Consider the following 19952-nt stretch of genomic DNA (forward strand, 5'->3'; position numbering starts at 1 on the left):
GAAGCAAAACGAGCTTTTAAAAGCTCTGCTTGATTACTTTTCCTGTTTACTCCAGTAAATGCTATCTTTTTTTCCATCTAGACTCTAGCAGGATTATCCCAAGCTTTAAGAGAGACTTAAAAATAAATATAACTGCTCCTTTGTATAAATGAATTATGTAGTGTAGTCAGCAGCATTAGAAACTACACATATATTGCCTCCAGCTCGATCTTCTGTCCAATTACACAACATTCAGCAAAGACGTTCTTCACTGCACATGTGTTGAAGAGTTATTAGGACTCTTCCTTTCCCCTTCCTTTCATAAACAGGTCAGTCCTAAGAGTGAGGCATCAACACCAGTGGGAGCTGAGGGGCAGCTGGAACAGGGTATAAGAGCTTGAGTAGGTGAAGATGGAGTCCAGCCAGCAGGGAGCAGCTTGAAGGGTGAGTAGAGTGGTCACAGGGTGCAAGGAGCTAGCTTATGACACAGACCGTCAGAGCCCAAACAGGGTGAGAGTGGGGGAGTCCCATAGTGGAGTGGAGAGGACGTTCAGGTTGGAGGGGGGGTCAGCATAAGGTATCAGTGCCTGAGGAGAAAGAGGAAGGCATTCTGTGGGATGGGGGCAGGCAGAGATGGAAGCGTGTGGGTGGATCAAATGAGACAGTTTACAGATGACAGTAGGGTACAGATTTCTCACTGCTGGAGAAGGGAGTTGCAGATACTCAAAAGGAAAAACCAGAATGAACCCTTTGTTGTTGGATTGAAATGGAAGGTATTGATGTTAGCAGTTCTCAGTAAACAGATTTACACATATGGCTTTCCAGGTGGCGCTAGTGGTAAAGCGCCCACCTGCCAATGCAGGAGATATAAGAGATGCGGGTTTGATCCCTGGGTCGGGAAGATCCCCTGGAGGGGGGCCTGGCAACCTACTCCAGTATTCTTGCCTGGAGAATCCCATGGACAGAGGAACCTGGCAGGCTACAGTCCATGGGGTTGTAAACATCCATGGTCTCACATAGACATAGAATTAAAGAAGTAGAAAAAAATTTGTTTCTTGTGATGAGAATTCTCCATTTACTCTCTTAACTTTCATATGATACATATAAAACAGTGTTAATTATATTTATCATATTATATATTATAGCCCTAGTATTTATCATCTCTGAAAGTTGAGATAATTTGTCTTTTAATCATATCTTTTGAATACCTTCAAGTAACCCCTCCGTCCATGCCACTCTCCCCCATCCCCTGCCTTTGGTAATCATAAAAATCTGATCTCTTTTCCAGGAGTTGGTTAGTTTGTTTTTGAAGTGTATGCTTAGTCCCTCAGTCGAGTCGGACACTTTTCCACCCCATGACTATAGCCTGCCAGGCTCCTTTGTCCATGGGGATTCTCCAAGCAAGAATACTGGAGTGGGTTGCCCTGCCCTCCTCCAGGGCATCTTCCCAACCCAGGGATAGAATCCAGGTCTCCCGCATTGTGGGCAGATTCTTTACTGTCTGAGCTACCAGGGAGGCCCATGAATACTGGAGTGGGTAGCCTATCCCTGCTCTAGTGGATCTTCCTGACGTAGATATCGAACCAGGGTCTCCTGCATTGCAGGCAGATTCTTTACCAGCTGAACTACTGGGGGGAGCTCATGTTTTTAAAGTATAATTGACTTATAACACTATGAGAGTTCCTGGTTCACAACGTAGTGATTTTATATGTCTGTACATTACAAAATGGCCACTACAATACGCCCAGTTATGATGTCACCATATGAAGATATTATGGAATTATTGACCATATTCCCCACACTGTGCACTTCCTACCTGTGACATTTATTTACTAGCTGGTAACTTGTACTTCTTCATCACCTTTACCTATTATTCTCCCCTCCAGTATTTCCTTCCCTCTGGCAATGACGACCTGTTTGCTGTCTTTATCAGTGACCTTGTTTCTGTTTCTTTATGTGGGTTCATTTGTCTTGATTTTTAGATTCTCGATCTAAACTAAATCATACATTATTTGTTTTTCTCTGGCTTACTTGTCTTAGCATAATACCCTCGGTACACCCATGTTGTTGCAAAATGCAAGATTTAATTTTTTTGTAGCTGAGTAATATTCCATTATATGTATATACACCACATATTCTTTATCCATTCATTCAATAATGGGCACTTGGGTGTGTGCGCGCTCAGTCGTGCCCCACTCTTTGTGACCCCATAGACTGTAGCCGGCCAGGATCCTCCATGGGATTTTCCAGGCAGGAATACAAGAGTGGGTTGCCATTTTCTACTCCAGGGGTTCTTCCCTACCCAGCGACTGAACCTGTCTCTTGAATCTCCTGCATTGGCGGGCAGATTCTTTACCACTGCGCAGTTGCTTCCGTATTTTAGCTATTGTAAAAAAATGGGGCTCTAAAGGTAGCTCAGCTGGTAAAGAATCCGCCTGCAATTCAGGATACCCCCGGTTTTATCCCTGGGTCGGGAAGATCCCCTGGAGGAAGGCATGGTAACCCACTCCTGAATTCTTGCCTGGAGAATCCCCATGGACAGAGGAGCCTGGCGGGCAAAAGTTCATGGGGTCACAAAGAATCGGACATGAGTGAGCCAGTAAGCACAGCACACAAACATAGGGAGCATGTATGTTTTCTAATTAGCGTTTTTACTAATTAGAAAAGGGAGGAGCCAGGGGTAGTGCCTGTCCACCGATGGACACATTTGGGGGGTGGGGGTCGCTGGCTGTGGTGCCCTGGGGTACTGGGGGCTAGTGCCAGCTCTCAGGTGGGCGGGGCTGTGTCCTGACCTTGCTGTGACCCCCTGGGAGTTCAGGGTAGTCCTTCAGCAGCCAGCCTGCTAATGGGTGGGGCTGTGTCCCTTCCCAGCTGGCTGCTCCACCCCAGGCCATCAGATCCAGTGCAAACTGGCTGATGGGTGGGGCCTGGACCGGCACTAGTAAGCTGGAGGCAGGATTCTGAAACGGTGTTTACCACCTCCAGCGTCCTCGGGGTGGGACGAGCTCCCACAAGTGGCTGCTGACAGTGCTTGTGTCCCCGGGGTGAGTCCCAGCTGCCTCCTGCCTGTCCAGGAGGCTCTCCCGAGATCAGCAAGTGGGTCTGGCCCAGGCTGCTTTCCCATTACCGTCTCTGCACTGGGTCCCCGGGAGTGCGAGATTCTGTTTGCGCCCTTTGAGTGGAGTCTGTGACCCATGGCCTTCCGGCCCTCCTGAAAGTAAGCCCCGCTCGCCTTCAAGACACGCTTCCCGGGGGCTCCTCTTCCCGTGGCGTGGCCCCTGGCTGACGAGCCTAGTGTGGGGCTTGGCTCCTCAGCCTTGGGGAGAACCCCTGCAGTGGTGACTGCCTTCTCATGGGTCAGTTGCTGGGGCGAGGCCCGGGACAGCTAGTGCTGGTAGTTCTACGGGGACACGTTAGGCTGGGCCTTGGGACACGTTAGGCTGGGCCTCGGGACGGATCGTGGGGTGGGGGGAGGTCCTGAGAACTGGAACCCAACCGCCCCTGCCGCGAGAACGCGTTGCTGTAGAAACAGGAAAGAGCCAGAAGCGCACGCGCGCTCGCCCGCGCCAGCCTCCTGTCGCCCGCCGGCGCCCCCTGTCGGCAGAGTCAAACTGTGGTCTGCAGAACCCGGGTCCTAACGTCTCACCGCGGGGGGAAGAAGGTGGATTTGGAGCTGGGCGACAACCGCTTAGTCACCCACTCAGGTCAGTCTAACTGTTCTGATGTTACCACCTGGGGAAACAGAGGCTGAAGGCCCCAGTGCTAGGAGAGGCGGGCGTGTATGCTCAGTCGCTTCAGCCGTGTCTTAGACTCTTTAGTCTAAACTCTGAGACTAAACTCTTTAGTCCCGTCTTCAGACTCTCTGTGACTCTATGGACTGGCGGCCGCCAGGCTCCCTCTGTTCATGGGACTCTCCAGGCAAGAAGCCTGGGGTGGGTAGTCATCCCCTTCCCGACCCAGGGATCCAACTCGCGGCTCTTCTGTCTCCTGCATTGGGACCGCGGGTTCTTTACCACCTGTGCCACCGAGAGCAGAAGTCAGTGGGTGGAGGGGGGTGGGGGGGGGATGTTTTTTTAAGGCCCTACCAGCGTCCCGGGCCGCACCCGAACTGGACCTAACATCTACCGGTTTTGAGGGGAAGCCTCGGCCTTGCTTGCCTAAGTATTCCAGACGCGGCCGACGCTGTGGCTGCCCTGTCTGTCAGGGAAGCACCCTTCCCCAGAAGTCAGAATTTAGGACCAGCTCATTTACTGCCAAACCCTGTTTACTTCGGTATTTTTGTTTTGACTGTCCGCTTGAAAGTGAAAGCGTGGGTAGCCTTTCCTTTCTCCAGGGCATCTTCCCAACCCAGGGATTGAACCCATGTCTCGTGCATTGCAGGCGGATTCTTTACCAGCTGAGGTATCAGGGAAGTCCCCGACTATCAGCTTGGAACATGGTTAATATGCTGAGAAGCCACAGGTGGAACGTTTTAATCCATGCTGTCCTCCAAGGGGTCTTCCCTAACCAGGTATCAAACCTGTGCTTTTATGTCTCCTGCATTGGCATGGGAGTTCTTGACCACTAGTGCAACCTGGGCAGCCCTAATCCACAACCTTACTATAAACCAGACAGCGTGGCTCAGACAGTCAAGAATCCACCTGCAATGCAGGAGACCTGGGTTGGGAAGATCCCTTGGAGGAGGGCATGGCAACCCACTCCAGTATTCTTGCCTGGAGAACCCCTTGGACAGAATCCCCACGCAAAAGTTCATGGGGTCACAAAGAATCGGACATGACTGAGCCAGTAAGCACAGCACACAATAATAGGGAGCATGTTCAGTTCAGTCGCTTAGTTGTGTCCGACTCTTTGCGACCCCATGAATCGCAGCACGCCTGGCCTCCCTGTCCATCACCAACTCCTGGAGTTCACTCAAACTCACGTGCATCGAGTCGGTGATGCCATCCAGCCATCTCATCCTCTGTCGTCCCCTTCTCCTCCTGCCCCAAATCCCTCCCAGCATCAGAGTCTTTTCCAATGACTCAACTCTTCGCATTAGGTGGCCAAAGTATTGGAGTTTCAGCTTTAGCATCAGTCCTTCCAGTGAACACCTAGGACTGACCTCCTTCAGAATGGACTGGTTGGATCTCCTTGCAGTCCAAGGGACTCTCAAGAGTCTTCAACACCACAGTTCAAAAGCATCAATTCTTCAGCGCTCAGCTTTCTTCACAGTCCAACTCTCACATCCATACATGCATGTATGTTTTCTAATTAGCGTTTTTACTAATTAGAAAAGGGGCCAGGGGTAGTGCCAGTCCACCGATGGACACATTGGGGGGGTGGGAGTCGCCGACTGTGGTGCCTTGGGGTAGTGGGCTAGTGCCAGCCCTCTAGTGAGCGGGGCTGTGTCCTGACCTTGCTGTGATACCCCCCGGGAGTTCTAGGGTCCTTCAGCAGCCTGCCTGCTAATGGGTGGGGCTGTGTCCCTTCCCAGCTGGCTGCTCCACCCCAGGCCATCAGATCCAGTGCAAACTGGCTGATGGGTGGGGCCTGGACCGGCACTAGTAAGCTGGAGGCAGGATTCTGAAACGGTGTTTACCACCTCCAGCGTCCTCGGGGTGGGACGAGCTCCCACAAGTGGCTGCTGACAGTGCTTGTGTCCCCGGGGTGAGTCCCAGCTGCCTCCTGCCTGTCCAGGAGGCTCTCCCGAGATCAGCAAGTGGGTCTGGCCCAGGCTGCTTTCCCATTACCGTCTCTGCACTGGGTCCCCGGGAGTGCGAGATTCTGTTTGCGCCCTTTGAGTGGAGTCTGTGACCCATGGCCTTCCGGCCCTCCTGAAAGTAAGCCCCGCTCGCCTTCAAGACACGCTTCCCGGGGGCTCCTCTTCCCGTGGCGTGGCCCCTGGCTGACGAGCCTAGTGTGGGGCTTGGCTCCTCAGCCTTGGGGAGAACCCCTGCAGTGGTGACTGCCTTCTCATGGGTCAGTTGCTGGGGCGGGGCCCGGGACAGCTAGTGCTGGTAGTTCTACGGGGACACGTTAGGCTGGGCCTTGGGACACGTTAGGCTGGGCCTCGGGACACGTTAGGCTGGGCCTCGGGACACGTTAGGCTGGGCCTCGGGACGGATCGTGGGGTGGGGGGAGGTCCTGAGAACTGGAACCCAACCGCCCCTGCCGCGAGAACGCGTTGCTGTAGAAACAGGAAAGAGCCAGAAGCGCACGCGCGCTCGCCCGCGCCAGCCTCCTGTCGCCCGCCGGCGCCCCCTGTCGGCAGAGTCAAACTGTGGTCTGCAGAACCCGGGTCCTAACGTCTCACCGCGGGGGGAAGAAGGTGGATTTGGAGCTGGGCGACAACCGCTTAATCACCCACTCAGGTCAGTCTAACTGTTCTGATGTTACCACCTGGGGAAACAGAGGCTGAAGGCCCCAGTGCTAGGAGAGGCGGGCGTGTGTGCTCAGTCGCTTCAGCCGTGTCTTAGACTCTTTAGTCTAAACTCTGAGACTAAACTCTTTAGTCCCGTCTTCAGACTCTCTGTGATTCTATGGACTGGCGGCCGCCAGGCTCCCTCTGTTCATGGGACTCTCCAGGCAAGAAGCCTGGGGTGGGTAGTCATCCCCTTCCCGACCCAGGGATCCAACTCGCGGCTCTTCTGTGTCTCCTGCATTGGGACCGCGGGTTCTTTACCATCTGTGCCACCGAGAGCAGAAGTCAGTGGGTGGAGGGGGGTGGGGGGGGGATGTTTTTTTAAGGCCCTACCAGCGTCCCGGGCCGCACCCGAACTGGACCTAACATCTACCGGTTTTGAGGGGAAGCCTCGGCCTTGCTTGCCTAAGTATTCCAGACGCGGCCGACGCTGTGGCTGCCCTGTCTGTCAGGGAAGCACCCTTCCCCAGAAGTCAGAATTTAGGACCAGCTCATTTACTGCCAAACCCTGTTTACTTCGGTATTTTTGTTTTGACTGTCCGCTTGAAAGTGAAAGCGTGGGTAGCCTTTCCTTTCTCCAGGGCATCTTCCCAACCCGGGGATTGAACCCATGTCTCGTGCATTGCAGGCGGATTCTTTACCAGCTGAGGTATCAGGGAAGTCCCCGACTATCAGCTTGGAACATGGTTAATATGCTGAGAAGCCACAGGTGGAACGTTTTAATCCATGCTGTCCTCCAAGGGGTCTTCCCTAACCAGGTATCAAACCTGTGCTTTTATGTCTCCTGCATTGGCATGGGAGTTCTTGACCACTAGTGCAACCTGGGCAGCCCTAATCCACAACCTTACTATAAACCAGACAGCGTGGCTCAGACAGTCAAGAATCCACCTGCAATGCAGGAGACCTGGGTTGGGAAGATCCCTTGGAGGAGGGCATGGCAACCCACTCCAGTATTCTTGCCTGGAGAATCCCCATGGACAGAGGAGCCTGGAGGGCTGCAGTCATGGGGTCACAGAGAGGACAAGGTTGAACTACTAAGCCAGCTAACCAGCCAGGCAACTCTTAGGAATAACAAGCAGTGCTTCAGGTAGATATGTTGTTCAAAACAAAGGGAAACTTTCTAAAAATAATTTCTTAAAGCTAAATTTAGACTTGTATTGAAAAGAACTTTAGGCGAATGCATTTAAATAGGTTTTACTTCTACTTTGTAAACATTAGTCAGATTTTCATGGAATCCAAAATTTCTAAAAACTAGTTTCTTGCTGTCAAATCACTATTTGTTATGGTTTATAATTGCATTTTGCAATATAGATGGTACAGAGAGTACAGCTTAAGAATATTTTATTGATACAAGTAAACTTTATTGATACAAATGAATGTGCTTATCCAAGAATATGGTTATATTTCTCAGGAAAACTTGCTTTAGCTGAAATATTGACTTCCTGTAGTTTGCATAAACCTAGGAAAGGATTGAAAAGGATTTTAAATCATAAAAAGGATTTAAGTGAATCCAAAGTTAATTTGGATTTGCAAAAAAGCAAAATGGCTGTCTGGGGAGGCCTTACAAATAGCTGTGAAAAGAAGAGAAGCGAAAAGCAAAGGAGAAAAGGAAAGATATAAGCATCTGAATGCAGAGTTCCAAAGAATAGCAAGAAGAGATAAGAAAGCCTTCCTCAGGGGTCAGTGCAAAGAAATAGAGAAAAACAACAGAATGGGAAAGACTAGAGATCTCTGCAAGAAAATTAGAGATACCAAGGGAAGATTTCATGCAAAGATCGGCTCGATAAAGAACAGAAATGGTATGGACCAAACAGAAGCAGAAGATATTAAGAAGAGGTGGCAAGAATACACAGAAGAACTGTACAAAAAAGATCTTCACAACCCAGATAATCACGGTGGTGTGATCACTGACCTAGAGCCAGACATCCTGGAATGTGAAGTCAAGTGGGCCTTAGAAAGCATCCCTATGAACAAAGCTAGTGGAGGTGATGGAATTCCAGTTGACCTATTTCAAATCCTAAAAGATGCTGTGAAAGTGCTGCACTCAATATGCCAGCAAATTTGGAAAACTCAGCAGTGGCCACAGGACTGCAAAAGGTCAGTTTTCATTCCAGTCCCAAAGAAAGGCAATGCCAAAGAATGCTCAACTACTGCACAATTGCACTCATATCACACGCTAGTAAAGTAATGCTCAAAATTCTCCCAGCCAGGCTTCAGCAATATGTGAACTGTGAACTTCCTAATGTTCAAGCTGGTTTTAGAAAAGGCAGAGGAACCAGAGATCAAATTGCCAACATCTGCTGGATCATGGAAAAAGCAAGAGAGTTCCAGAAAAACATCTATTTCTGCTTTATTGACTATGCCAAAGCCTTTGACTGTGTGGATCACAATAAACTGTGGAAAATTCTGGAAGAGATGGGAATACCAGACCACCTGACCTGCCTCTTGAGAAATCTGTATTCAGGTCAGGAAGCAACAGTTAGAACTGGACATGGAACAACAGACTGGTTCCAAATAGGAAAAGGAGTACTTCAAGGCTGTATATTGTCACCCTGCTTATTTAATTTATATGCAGAGTACATCATGAGAAACGCTGGACTGGAAGAAACACAAGCTGGAATCGAAATTGCCAGGAGAAATATCAATAACCTCAGATACGCAGATGACACCACCCTTATGGCAGAAAGTGAAGAGGAACTCAAAAGCCTCTTGATGAAAGTGAAAGTGGAGAGTGAAAAGGTTGGTTTAAAGCTCAACATTCAGAAAGCGAAGATCATGGCATCCGGTCCCATCACTTCATGGGAAATCGATGGGGAAACAGTGTCAGACTTTATTTTTTTGGGCTTCAAAATCACTGCAGATGGTGACTGCAGCCATGAAATTAAAAGACGCTTACTTCTTGGAAGGAAAGTTATGACCAACCTAAACAGCATATTCAAAAGCAGAGACATTACTTTGCCAACAAAGGTCCATCTAGTCAAGGCTACGGTTTTTCCTGTGGTCATGTATGGACATGAGAGTTGGAGTGTGAAGAAGGCTGAGCGCCGAAGAATTGATGCTTTTGAACTGTGGTGTTGGAGAAGACTCTTGAGAGTCCCTTGGACTGCAAGGAGATCCAACCAGTCCATTCTGAAGGAGATCAGCCCTGGGATTTCTTTGGAAGGAATGATGCTAAAGCTGAAACTGCAGTACTTTGGCCATCTCATGCGAAGAGTTGAGTCATTGGAAAAGACTCTGATGCTGGGAGGGATTGGGGGCAGGAGGAGAAGGGGACGACAGAGGATGAGATGGCTGGATGGCATCACTGACTCGATGGACGTGAGTCTGAGTGAACTCTGGGAGTTGGTGATGGACAGGGAGGCCTGGCGTGCAGCAGTTCATGGGGTCACAAAGAGTCAGACACGACTGAGCGACTGAACTGAACTGAAAGTTAATTTAATTCAACATAAATTTTAATTGCGGATGTCAAATGTGTGGAATGTATGAGTATTGAATTTATTGATGCATTTTGAATGTCCTTATTGATTTTTCTTTTAAAATCAATTAGTGACTTTTTGGTTTGTTTTTATGCATGTTTCCATTTCAAATTGGAAACTCTACTCCTCTGCGGAGGAGAGTAGTAAAGTAAAAGTATTGCACTGCCCTTAGGGGTTTCCTCTAGGGCTTCTTAGAAGTATTTTATGGATTGCATAGCTGTCGATTAAGTATAGCCAGTGCTTGATTATGCCAGCTCCGGGTACGGGGGTGAGGAAACTTGGACAAAAAGAGTAGGCTCAGAATGACTCTTGTCCCTAACCCCCACTCCAATTAGAATAGCTAGAGTGTTATTGGCTCAATATATTGGGGTTTACTCTGAGAAAAATCTAAAAAACAATGTTTGAAAACTGATGGACTCTACAACCTGCAAAACCCTTTGCAGGTGTGACATCATGTTGACACTCTATAAATCATCTTGTGTTGCAGCTTCTGGAAGTTCCATATGCCCCCTCTTTATAGTCTTCTTCCTTTTCTTTGCAATGACTCGCCTTTGGCTGTAGAAGAGGTCAAACAGATTACCTTCGAGGAACACAAATTCTAGAGCCAGCGTGCACGTTGACTGATCCGTGGCCACCAGGAAACGTCCCCTCCACATGCACTTTCTTGGAGCAGTAGGGTTATCATTTTCTACGAGTCTGTTTTAATTCTGGATTGAGATTGTGCGCCATCTGCTGGACATATGTTGCTACACTACAAGAGAACATTTATTCTCAGAAGTGTTTTTTGAAATATTTATTAATACTTAAAAAAATTGTAAAAGTCATGTTTATTATAGGAAATGGATAAGTGTAGGAAATAATATAGCATAAGACAAAGATCTAGAGATAACTACTAATATCTAGCAGTTTTTGTTTTTTGTTTTTAAATACACGCAAGTATAAGTCCCTGGAGTAGGAAATGGCAACCCACTCCAGCTCTAGTATTCTTACTGGGAAAATTCCATGGACAGAGGAGCTTAGATGGGCTACAGTCCATGGGGTTGCAAAGAGTCGGACACGACTAAGCACACACAACGCACGAATATGTCATCATTAGGTTTGATTTGTGTTTTCAGGGGTTTTGTTTTGTTTTTATTGAAGTATAGTTGGTTTACAGTGCTGTGTTAGTTCCAGGTGTACAGGTATGTATACATATACACACATATATATTGTTTTTCAGATTCCTTTCCATTATAGGTTATCACAAGCTTCGGAAATAGTTCTCTGTGTTATACAGTAGGTGGTACTTGTTTATCTATTTTCTGTACAATAATATATATCTGTTAATCCTAAATTCCCAATTATCCCTCCCACTTCCCTTTTGGTAACCATAAGTTTTTTTTGCATGTCTGTGTGTCTGTTTCTGTTTTAAATAAGAAAACATTTAAGTTTGAGGTCCACACTCTGCTCATTTGGGTTGCAGCTGTAGTAAAAGGAGAGGGCACTTTGCAGATATGAGGTTCATGGGGTGGGAGTGCACTTGGGTTCTATTGTGTGTGAACCTTAAGGTTTGCTTTGCGAGTTATGCAAGACAGGGATCTTACTACCTTCGAACTTACCTGGGCAGCGTGGGAGGAGGTACGGGTGGGGGTGTGGGTTAGACCCTGGGGAAAGGGTCTTTTATTGCTTGGATTCCCAGGAAACAGCTCCCTGAGTACTAGTCCAGAGTCGCACTGCTCCTTTATGTCAGTGATCATGTACTGAGCCCCAGTGTGCTCATGGCTATGACATATGCTACAGAACTGAAGAAGTCTTACTCTCTCCTTGCTTCCAACTGTTCTTGTATTATGTCAATATTATGTTATTTATTTACATAAAGCTCCGTTATCATCATAGCTATATTGGGACTATATATCTTTTATAAATATAAAAAATGATGCTCTCTTGTCGTTCCTAATTCTTTTCATCTTAAAGTTTGAAATTAAGATTGCCAACTCTATGTTTTTTGTTTGAATGTTTCCATATATTTTTATTCATTCTTTTGTTTTTAGCCTTTTTGATATATAATTTAGAATATTATGCTAGCAGATACAATAGAGTTTGTTTTTTTAATTAAATTTGTCAGTGTGTTAAAAAGAAAAATAAATGAAGAAATCTGTTGCTTTGAAATGAGGTAAGTCCAGTACCAGAGAACAGTATATAGACAACTAACTATAACACAGGGCTTTCTTGGTAGCTCAGTGATAGAGAATCTGCCTGCCAATGTAGAAGACCCAGGTTTGATCCCTGGATCTGAAAGATCCCCTAAGGAAATGGCAACCTACTCCAGTATTCTTGCCTGGAGAATCCCATGGACAGAGAAACCTGGCAAGTTATAGTCCATGGGGTCACAAAGAGTCAAACTCACCTTTGTTTAGCAACTGAACAACAACTGTTACAACACAAGCTTGGAAACATAGAAGCAGGGTGCTGACTCTAATTGCGCAACAGGACTGAGGAAAGGACAGTGACATTCAGTGGCAGGCTCACGGAAGGATGCAGTGACCGTGAGGCTGGGAAAGCAGACTCAGGTCATGTATCAAGGCTGCGGAGCACAAAACTCCACCGCCGTGTTGGAGAAGGAAGGTGACACAGTGTAAGGCGATTTTAGGAGGATGACCATGGTAGTCATGTGTGGAGATATCAGGATTAAAGGCACATAAACCAGGCTAGGGCCCCAAGCTGTCCTGTTAACTGTGTGGAGTATGAAATAGAGATGAAAATGCCTTATTCAGTGAACTTAGGAATCAGAGTAAAGTAGAAAATCACATCCCATGACTAATTACTGCTAAATAAAGTAAAATTTGGACCCAATTGTAAAAGAAATCTGAGAGCAGATATATGTTCTGTGGATCTGGCCTCCCCAGTGGCTCAGGGGTAAAGAATCTGCCTGCAATGCAGGAGACCTGGGTTCAATCCCTGGGTCAGCAAGATACCCTGGAGAAGGAAATGGCAACCCACTCCAGTATTCTTGCCTGGAGAACTCCATGGACAGAGGAGCCTGGTGGGCTACAGTCCATGGGGTCACAAAGAGTCAGACACGACTGAAGCGACTGAGCACACAGCGCTGATGGATCCTTAACAATATGCAGAGCCTTCCAATACAAAGTAGCAGACCCTAGGGGAAACTGGAAACCCTTCCCTTAGAATTGAAAGCCTTCAATAGACTTCGAGTACATCCTTGGCACCTGAGCGACCAGGAAAATGGGGCAGAGTGTGGAGACGCACAGAAGCGATGCTTGCTGTTGGAGTGGTAGGACTGGGGAGACAGGGTGGCCGTCAGCCGTGCAGCTCCTTGTCTTGATCAGTAAAAGGACCAGGGACATTCCAAGTCAGAGGAGCTGCAAGCCAGGAGCACACGCGAAGCCGGAAAGAATGGCCTCCATGCTATGACCAGAGATAATCAGAAATTATTAGAATGGGACCTCTGCAAAGGCACTGGGGAAAAAACCCAAATAACTGGTGAAGAATACACAGCAGAACAAATACACCATAAAGAAGAAGAAAATATGAACAAATTTCTCCATGGAATAAAAAAAAATTGGGGAGCATTCCTCTTTGAAATGAGAGGTCAAATCAGAGATAGGACTCTTTTAAAGAGATGAATCATGTCTTATTTGTCTTTTTATCTTTCACAGGGTGCCTCGCCAGTAAGGTATTTAATCAGTGCTTGCTATGTGAATGATTCAAAGAGCAGTCATAATAGATCCCAGTGAGCACCTCCAGTGATCAAGCCACTGGTCCTAGTTCAGGTTATCAGCTTCATTCACTTCTAAACCTTTATGTTGATTCCCACTAGGAAGTCTGTCCTTTCAAAAGTACGACTCATAAGAGTTTCACAACAGAATAGTACCTTAATCAAACGATAACCTGCAGTAATGGTACCCGACAGTAAGGATTCATCTCATTGGGATCCTTCCAGTAGAGGCTTAGATAAACCCACTGAAATCCTGTTCAGTAGCTGCTGAGAAGGATGCTAATGCAGTTAGGAAGTTAAACTAGAGAGTTTCCTACTGCAGCCCCTTCCTCGATGCTCCTGACTCTCAAAATCAGTGACTTTAATTACTTTATAAGCCACATCCTATATCACATTGGGTTTATTAAAATTATTTGGCTTCAAGTAACAAATTTTCTTATATACCCTTCTTTCTCACAGGAAGGGTAAATACTCATTTGTGCTATTTTCAGTTAATAGAATATTCTGGAAATTGTGTCATAAAGATCTTCCTCATTCTTTTTCACAGTTGCATAGTAGTCTATGTTTACAGTACATGTGGCTACATCATACTTTATTCAACCACTCTTGTATGTATGGGCGTTCCAATATTTCCCAGTTTAAGAAATACTACAATACATAAGTTTATGAGTGGTGTTATTTTTAAAGTAACAGTTGAACTCTTGAACAGTGTGGGGGTTGAAGTGCTGACCTTCTACAATGGCAAAATTCTGATCATAACTTGTAGCCAGACTTGCATATCCAGAATTCCTCTGTGTCCAAGGTTTCTCAGAATCCATGGATTCAATCTCCAGCAGGTTTAGCTATCTGTGAATCATGTGTGTGCCTGCGTTCTAAGTTGCTTCAGTTGTGTCTGACTCTCCGTGACCCTATGAGCTGAAGACCAGCAGACTCCTTTGTCCATGGGATTCTCCAGGCAAGAATACTTGAGTGGGTTGCCGTGCCCTCCTCTAGGGGATCTTTCCAACCTAGGGATCAAACCCTCATTTCTTACATCTGCTGCATTGGCAGGTAGGTTCTTTACCACTAGCATCACTTGGGAAGTCCGTGGATCATGTAGTATTATGGTATTGAAAAAAAACAGCTGTATAAGTGGACCTGTACAGTTCAAACCCATGTTGCTCAAGGGTTAACTATGAGATGGCTGAATGGCATCACTGACTCGATACACATGAGTTTGGGTGAACTCTGGGAGCTGGTGATGGACAGGGAGGCCTGACGTGCTGTGATTCATGGGGTCACAAAGAGACACGACTGAGCGACTGAACTGAACTGATATAGTTTGTTACAAATTTGTATACAGATAGCTGCTGCTGCTGCTGCTGCTAAGTCACTTCAGTTGTGTCTGACTCTGTGCGACCCCAGAGACGGCAGCCCACCCGGCTCCCCCGTCCCTGGGATGCTCCAGGCAAGAACACTGGAGTGGGTTGCCATTTCCTTCTCCAGTGCATTAAAGTAAAGAGTGAAAGTGAAGTCACTCAGTTGTGTCCAACTCTTAGCAACTCCATGGACTGCAGCCTACCAGGCTCCTCCATCCATGGGATTTTCCAGGCAAGAGTACTGGAGTGGGGTGCCATTGCCTTCTCCGATTCAGGTAGCTACAAACTGACAAATGAATATAACTTACAAATATAAAGGATTTTAAACTCCAAGAATTAACAGGTAACTGAGGAATGTTTTTCTGTGTGAATTCTTAATTTTAAAAAAGCAGCCAATTTTGAATTACCTCCACTTAAGCTCTAAAAAACCTGAGAACATCTGAAGAGAGAAAATTATTTTCTTAGTCAAAGTCATGTCAAAGTGCAATATATTCAGGACTAGGAACTTTAGCAAAGTATAATTAACTTTACAAAATACTATCTTCCATCTTTTAAAGTCATATTGTTATCTTTTTAAAAAATGATGTGAAATTCCTCTGAAACTTTGCTAGCTACATGATTAGTTTGCAATGCTTTAGATTTTTTAAGCAGGTCCCCCCCCCTTTTCTTTTTTTTTATTGAGGTGTGGTTAATTTACAATGTTGTGTTAATTCAAGTGCACAGTGATTGAGTTATGCACATATATATTCTTTTTCAGATATTTTTCATTATAAGCTATTGTGAGATATATAGTTCCCTCCGCTATTAAAAATATCATTAGAATTTGCTTGAGAAACTTGAAACTAATACAGGAAAATTGTTTTGTGTAATTTATGTCTTTTTAAAAGGGAAGAAATAAGAGGAAGCAATACCTTTGGAACTTGTGGCGCACATTTCTTAGCGCTCACATTTGTAAAAAAGATTTTCAGTTGGGACTTTTCTTGGTTGACCATAATCCATATCCTTTAGAGGATTTTCCTTCAGTTTTACAGGATAATCCCTCGTATTTGGACCTTGATGTATGTGCTTTCTGTAGCATCTTGTGTGGTCAGATCAGTGAAGAGTGCATTCTCCTGTTATGCATGTAAGAACAAAGCCAAACATTGGCCAAAGATGTGTTTTTGTAAGGTGTGATTGCCTGTGAAAAAATCTGGCAGGATTTTTACCTGATTTGAGGACTGTTAATCCTTAACTGGCAAGATGGAATTGGCAGTTCTTACATGACAAGATGATGTATTTTTGATGGGCAGAATTTACTATGTAATCTTAAAAATACAGCTTTTGCCTTATGGTTATAAAATTCAGGTCAAACATACTTAATTCTGGTACCACCTTAAGGTTTTACATCACTGCCGAAGGAATTACAAGCTCTTATGACTAAGATTTTGTTTCCTTTTTCCCTGTTTTTGTGGCGAAAGTTATTAGGAGTGAAATGGTTTTTACCATATAATTCAGAAATGAATGAGGCAGGTGTTAATCTCTCTGAAAAGTGGTTTTAATGACCCACATCACAACATCTGAGTCCTGGTGACGGAGGAGAATGATTAGAGGACTGTAATTTAGAGATTAATGTATGTCTTAGGCACAGCTTATAAACATGGTTTAGTTTCTCATTGAGAAGTAGGCACTCACATCAGTTTTTTTCTAAATGGTTTTTAGCTTAAATGTGTATATATACATCTTTATATTTATATGCAATACTTACTGTGTAATCTCAAGAATACAGCAGTTAATTAGTGGGTATAAAATTCAGGTCAAATATACTTAATTCTGGCACCACCTTCAGGTCTTGTATCCCTGTAAGATACAAGATACAAGATGGGTTGGAAGCTCCTGTAACTTGACAGTTTTGTTTCCCTTCTTTGTTCTTTGCAAGATTTCTGTGTGTGTGTGTGTGTGTTGTGTGTTAGTCACTCAGTCACAGTCCGACTCCACAATCCCATGGACTGTAGCCCACCAGGCTCCTCTGTCCATGGAGTTCTCCAGGCAAGAATATTGGTGTGGGTAGCCATTTCCTTCTCCAGGGGATTTTTCCCACCCAGGAATGGAACCTGGGTTTCCTGCATTGCAGGCAGATTCTTTGACCATCTGAGCCATCAGGGAAGCCTTTACTACATATATGTATCTATAATATATATATTGGGCTGTTTACACTGAAGTGTAAAAATAGCTAGCAAACAATTTGCTGTTAACATTAGTTGAATATCTGAAGTTGAGATATAACATTGAGCAGTAGAGTTAAATTGTGGATTCTAGATTCGTTGCTTATTGCAGATTGAAGATGGGTGAGGAAATGAAATGATCATTGCCTGATTTTACATGATTTTAGATAGACACATGGTGGAAGAGATAGGTAACAATTACACCCACTCTCCAGCCCCTCTGTTTTTCCACCTCTCCTCCTCTCAGCCACTCAGACAAAGCGTTAAATTGTAGGAACACCTTAGGGGCCTTCTGACTTTTCCCCCCAGAGGGTTCTGCGGTTTCTCAGCAAAACAAAGGAAACCAGGCAGTACAGTTTCTCTTTGTCCGGATTCTTCTCCTCTTTATCATCCAAACATAAAGGTATGTGTGCTTTCTCTTTCCCACTGCTTCGGCTTGGCAAGGCAACTTTCACTGCAAAGTAGGCACTCACAACATTGTGAAAATCATCACTGGAAAGACCCTCCTTTTCAAATGATGCTCTTGAGTCCCTCTGAGGCTGGCAGAGAGAGGATAGGTAAAAGCAAGCCACAGGATGTCGATTCTGAATAGATACCATCACAGTCAATGTGGTGCAGGTAAGAGCAGAAGAAAATTGGGGTGCTTTTGTTGCAGAGCATCGTAAAACAAAAACAAAAACTAAGAAATGAGCGTACAAGGGCCTTTGGAAAAAGGACCTCCACGCTTGAAATTTGGGATGAGTGGTTCTGAAGTATGTTTACCAGGACACATTTGAATGTATACTTAGCAGCATCAGGCTGAAGTGGCCCAGGCTGTTGGTCTCATAAACCAGTTTTCTTCTTTCTTTGCTTTGCATTGATGGGGCAGACTCATCAGGCAGACATTTTTTTTTTTTTTTAAATAATCCTTAAAATCACAAGGAGGAATATAAATGTATAATTGAAGAGATCCAGATAATGAGTGAGGTGTGAACTCGTTAGGGGCTTTTGTTTCATTCAGAATGACCACAGAATGCAGCCTTCCTGGCACTAACAAAAAATAGAACAAAAGCAGCAGTATGGTTGCACAGCTTATCATATTCTCTTCTGAATGCATTTCAAATTACCTTATGATAGCTGTTTTCACATTATTTTATACTGGGCCATTTTTCATGTGTATGTGTGGTAAATCCAGCAATAAAAATGTTCCTAGGAATCATTATACATTGCAAATAAAGGTGTTTCTAAAGCATTAACGTTGCTTTAAAAACAGGCTCAAAGACTTGGATCAAGATAACTTTTAATTCTTATGGAAGAATGGAGATTTCGTTGGAGATATCCAGCGATTTTGTGGCTTTGAATACAACTGAGTCAGCCAGGAGGGAGCAGCAAGGGAATGGCCTAAATTGACCGCCAGCACCAAAGTTGTTTCTCTTCCCAAATGGGTCCCTGGTGGGGTTTGGCTCACCTATTATCTGAGTGATCTGTCATTTTCACCAAGAATGGGAATTGAAGCTAGAGACAGAATGAGATTAAGATAACTTGACTCTCTTCTTCAAGGGCATTGAATGAAAACGTGTGTGTGTTTTACTTCTAAATGTTTCCTGAGGAGTGTCTGACTGAGAGCGTCTCTGAATAAACCCCTTTATCTGCTACTGAGTAAAAGTGGAGACCAACTTTTGAGCTAGAGCTTAAACTGAAGACTTTTCCTCCCTTGAAAATGTGAAAATATCCTTAGGGATAAAAGTAGAAAAAGGACTTTACCTTGTGCAAGATACCATCAGCTGACTTTAACTGTACCGTGCTGGAGGCAACCTGAAGAGAGAGTTAAGTGCTTATGGTTGTGAGTCATTTCACTGCATTTCCCTCGATGACGGGTACCTGAGAGTGAGCAGAAATGCGGGGTTCAGGGCCCAGTGCTGTTTCTGGGGTGACCTAGTTCTGGAGGCCTCCACAGGTTGAGAAACTTACCCGGGTGTATGGATCTGGAGTTTAAAGGTAAACACAATTCCGTCATGCTGGCTCTTATGTACGCACAGTAGTACTGTGTGTGCGCTCAGTCGTGGCCCACTCTTGCAACCCCACGGTCTGCAGCCTGCCAGGCTCCTCTGTCCATGGGATTCTCTAGGCAAGAACACTGGAGGGGGTTGCCATTTCCTCCTTCAGGGATCTTCCCAACCCAGGGATCAAACCCCTCTTGTTCCTGCATTGGCAGGCAGAGTCTTTACCACTGGTGCCACCTGTACATATAAGTCAACTTTAATACTTCATCTGATTCCTAACCTGAGAAACTTGGAGAAAAGCCTGTCTGTCCAGGGCTCTTCCCAGTCAGCATTTTCTGAAAGGATTTTTAAGAGTAATCTTATCTGTATGTAAGAACTATACAAAAAAGATCTTCACAACCCAGATAATCACGATGGTGTGATCACTGACCTAGAGCCAGACATCCTGGAATGTGAAGTCAAATGGGCCTTAGAAAGCATCCCTATGAACAAAGCTAGTGGAGGTGATGGAATTCCAGTTGACCTATTTCAAATCCTGGAAGATGATGCTGTGAAAGTGCTGCACTCAATATGCCAGCAAATGTGGAAAACTCAGCAGTGGCCACAGGACTGGAAGGGGTGTTTTCATTCCAATCCCAAAGAAAGGCAATGCCAAAGAATGCTCAAACTACTGCACAGTTGCACTCATCTCACATGCTAGTAAAGTAATGCTCAAAATTCTCCAAGCCAGGCTTCAGCAATACATGAACCGTGAACTTCCAGATGTTCAAGCTGGTTTTAGAAAAGGCATGGGAACAAGAGATCAAATTGCCAACATCTGCTGGATTGTAGAAAAAGCAAA

The 19952-nt window shown here is 45.4% G+C and overlaps 1 protein-coding gene across 4 annotated transcripts in view; it reads left to right on the top strand.

The window, feature by feature from the left end:
- Positions 1–2816: 2816 nt before the first annotated feature.
- Positions 2817–19952, top strand: part of ARL14EPL (ADP ribosylation factor like GTPase 14 effector protein like) — a 32967-nt gene continuing 15831 nt past the window's right edge. The window contains exon 1 of one of the 4 annotated variants that reach the window (XM_005211218.5): positions 2817–3683. The gene's annotated coding sequence lies outside the window, so the exon portion shown is untranslated. The other 3 variants (XM_024997829.2, XM_005211219.5, NM_001078061.2) reach the window with 3 other exon arrangements.

Source organism: Bos taurus, chromosome 10 (assembly GCF_002263795.3).
Source record: "Bos taurus isolate L1 Dominette 01449 registration number 42190680 breed Hereford chromosome 10, ARS-UCD2.0, whole genome shotgun sequence".
Lineage (NCBI taxonomy): Eukaryota > Metazoa > Chordata > Mammalia > Artiodactyla > Bovidae > Bos > Bos taurus.